Raw genomic sequence first — 4003 nt, 5'->3', positions numbered from 1 at the left:
TCCATGGGATGAGTTCACGAGTGTAGGGATCATCCAATCTCTGACTCGAAAGTAGAAGTTAGCAAACTCCGAAGCCATTTTATGTGGGTTATGTATTTTGCAAATTTGTAAACAAACGAAACCAGCGATGAGGTGATGCGTCCCAAATTAGGGCACCTACTTGGTCGGCCCTGGATTTTCACGGGTTTGTGTGTGAAACCCTTTTCTTAAAATTGTTGAGCCCTCCCTCTTGTTCTTTGAGAGAGAATGAGAAGAGGTCTCATGTGTGTGTCGGGCCTCCCTTTTGGTCTAAGGCACGTGTGCACGTGAGGATGATTCCTATGCCCACTAGGAAAATGGTCGGACAGTGAGGTGCGTGTGCGGTTCGAACAAACAAAAGAAAGGAGTGCAAGATAAGACTTACCTCGCTTGATGGGGATTGGGATCTATCCGAGCTCTGATCCCTCTTAGATAAGTTAGAAAGTTCCCGAGCCTCTAAGGCTTAGTCTGGCTTCGTCTCCCTTGCAATCAATACACAACATGTTGGCAACCATTTTATGAAATGGCTCAGAATATCGCCCCTTTTTTCTAGCCTCTCTTGATAGGATTTTATAGGGTTTTTGGTGATTTAGGAGGTGAAAATAGAAGTAGAAAAAGATAAAGTAGAGAAAGATAGAGTATAGAGAGAGAAGAGAGATGATCACACAAGAATTGGGCAGCCTTCCAGCGTTACCTCCCCAAGGAGGTATTTACCAAAAGGCAGGTGGTTGGGTGCCTCGATCTTGCCTTCAGGGTCGGGATGACTCGGGAACTGCGTAAAGAGGATGCGAGCAAAAATACCAACCAGTGAGAGAGGAATTTAGTTGTGAGGCGTGACTTACCTCACGTGGGTTTGTGACACACTCAGGCTGCTATCGTGGGTGCCCTCTTAGATCACGAGGAATGGCCCCTGCCATGACGCCGGTTCAGAATCGCCTCCTATGACTTATTTCTCCCTTCCTGCATCCACACACACAACACATTAAAGGTACAGACAAGTGGGTTAGAAGACCCCCCCTTGTCTTTCGATGAATGCACACAAGTGTGTACATTCAAAAGGACAATGGGCGAATGATGCCATTGAGTCCGTGTTAAATGAACAACCTTTCAGCGACTTCTTGACAGGGGACTCACAACAGCGTTCCTTAATAGAGCATAAGAGGAAGGGGGTGAGATAGATAGAATGAGAGTAGGAAGAAAAGAGATAAGTGACAGAAAGAGAAGAGAATAGAGAGAAATGAGATACGAAGACTAGTTTGGCTTTCACTTAGTTCTTCAAAAGAGAGAGCAAAAGTAGAGAGAGAAAAAAGAAACAAAGGCTAGTTTGGTTTTCACCTAGTCCTTCAGAGAAGAGAAGAAAAGAGAAAAAATGAAAGAGAGAAAATAGAGACGAAGGCTAGATTGGTTTTCACCAAGTCCTTTAGAGAGGGAGAAGAGAGAGGGTGAAATAAGAGAGAGAAGATTGAAAAGAGAGAAGGAAGAGAGAAGAAGAGAAGAGAGAGAAGAGAAAGAGGAAGAGAGAGAAAAGAAGAGAGAGAAACGAAGAGAGAGAAGAATGAATAGAGAGAAGAGAGAGAAATGTTGGGAACGGTGGGTAGACCCTGCCGTTTCAAGGGGAAGAGAGAGAAAAGAGAGAAGAAGAAGAGAGGTTGGGGACGGCAGGTAAGCCCTATCATCCTTGAGGAGTGAGAGAGTTTGGGATGGCAGCAGACCCTGCTTTCTCAGAGAAGTGAGAGAAGAAAAGGAAAAGAGGGAAGAAAAAGTATGAGATGGCGAGTAAGATTGTCATCCTAGAGATGGGAGAGAAGGGAGAGAAAGTTTGGGACTGGGGGTAAGATTGTTGTCCTAGAGATGAGAAAGGAGAGAAAGAAAGTTTGGGACGGCGGGTAAGACTGTCGTCCCAGAGATGAAAAAGAAGAGAGAGAAAATTTGAGAAGAAAGACAGGGGTGGCAGCTGAGCCCGCCACTCGGGAAAGGGCTCAGCTTGTCATCCCAACCAATGGGGAAGAGAAGAAAGAAAGATAGGGGCAATAGCTGAGACTGCCACTCGAGAAAGGGCTCAGTCTGCCAGCCCAATCAAGAGAGAGAAGGAAAGAGAAAGAAAGAGAGGGAAAAAGAATAAGAAGACACGAAAAGGAAAGAAGAAAAGAGAGAAAGGAAAGAAGGAGAGAGAAAGGAAAGAGAGAGAAGAGAAAAAGGGAAAGAAGAAGAGAGAGAAAAGGAAAGAAGAAAAAAGAGAAAAGGAAAGAAGAAGAAGAGAGAAAGAGGAGAGAGAATAAAGAGAGAGAATGAGGAGAGAGAAAGAGAGAAGGTTAGGGACTGTGGGTGAGTCTGTCATCTTGAAGAGGAGAGAGAAAAAAAGCGAGAGAAGATGGATGGCGGAGACATCGGCTGAGCTCGCCACTTAGGAAAGGGCTCAAGCTACTGTCTCAGCCATGAGAGGAGATAAGAGAGAAGAGAAATGACTGGGACGACGGCTGAGCCCGTCACTTGGGAAAGGGCTTAGCCTGTCGTCTTAGTCAGAAGAGAGAGAAGAGAGATGATAAAGAAGTTGGCTGAGCCCGCCACTTGAAAAAGGGCTCAGACTTTCATCTCAGCTAAGAGAGAGAAAGAGAAGAAGAGAGAAAAAGAGATGAGGAGAGAGAAAGGACGAGGAAAAAAGAAAAAGAAGAAGAGAGAGAAAGAGAAAGAGAATAGGAGAGAGAATATTAGCTGAATGAGTCCCAAGGGTACCAGCCAAAATTTTTTTTCTCCTCTCTTTCTCTCTTCAAGAAGGGAAGCCGTGACCCAAAGATTTATAAAAAGCCCAAAATTTTCAAGTAATCAAAAGGTCCTTTCAATGTTTACATCACATGCATTTATAGAGGGGTCATCCAAACATGGGTGAATGCTCAATGGTTGACTTAATTGTTAAAAAATAGAATTTAAATGAATTAACTAAGAGTAAGAAAATAGGGGCAAAATGATGATTTTGTCGCTGGTCCACAATTTTTGAAATTCTGATTTACTCCCTATCATGGCCATGCAACTCTTGCGATCTTATGTGGCCTGTTTAGGGTCTTTCCAACCTCTGTTCAATAAAAAAAATATTGCTTTCTTGATCAGCTTCGGGAGATGGTTGTTTTTGTATGCATCTCGAGCTGTGGATCGGGGTTTTAGGCCGCAATCATAACATAGAGAAAATGTGAGAAATGTGCGATCTTTGATTCTAGATTATGCTCGTTTCCTATTATTTTTCTTTGATTTCTTAGCTACATATTAACGAGCATGTCCTCATGAACATTTGGCAATGAACGTGGCTCAATTTGGTGCTCGAATAACCGTTTTCCAATTAAGTATCTTGATCAAAATTTGCTTTTCGGTGGCTGAAAACTGCAGCAATTATATCCCTGTTGTGCAATGAATTTAACTGTCCATCATGCTCGACATTCGGCTCGGGTGAAGCTCTTGATGCTGTGGTCGCAATGGGTTTGATTTTAGGCCGATCCGACATAAGAATGTCGTGATGTGGCTGCTCAATCAAGGAGCGCGCTTGCTGAAAATTCTGCTATTTAGCTTCGAATCGTAATCTTCTCTGTAAGTTTTCTCTAGGCACAGGCTACACCGTGGAGCGTGTCATATATTAAATCAATCGGGCCGACAAGACAAACATGCTCCCAAAATTTGCGCTCATTCCGACTTAAAACGAAGAAGATACGAGTGTCTAAAGTTGAGCCTGAAATTAATAAACTCAGTTTCCATTAATGCAAGCTGGTTCATTGAGGGTACACTAGAATAGTGTATGACTAATTTGACGATAACTTGGTCTAAAAACATCTGATCATACCGAAACTTGGTCCCTGAGGGTTTTCAAATATTTCGGATCCAATGACAGTGGTCCCATTATCGTTTGATGCTCTGGTGATAGGGATGTAGTTATAAGGTCTATTTTCAGTATGTAAGAAGTCGAATTTCATAAACTGTTTTTGCATCTGCACTGCCTTAA

The sequence above is a fragment of the Amborella trichopoda genome, chromosome 10 (assembly GCF_054954075.1).
Source record: "Amborella trichopoda isolate Santa Cruz 75 chromosome 10, AtrichopodaSantaCruz75HAP2 v2.0, whole genome shotgun sequence".
Taxonomy (NCBI): domain Eukaryota; kingdom Viridiplantae; phylum Streptophyta; class Magnoliopsida; order Amborellales; family Amborellaceae; genus Amborella; species Amborella trichopoda.
This window is presented reverse-complemented; position numbering follows the sequence as displayed.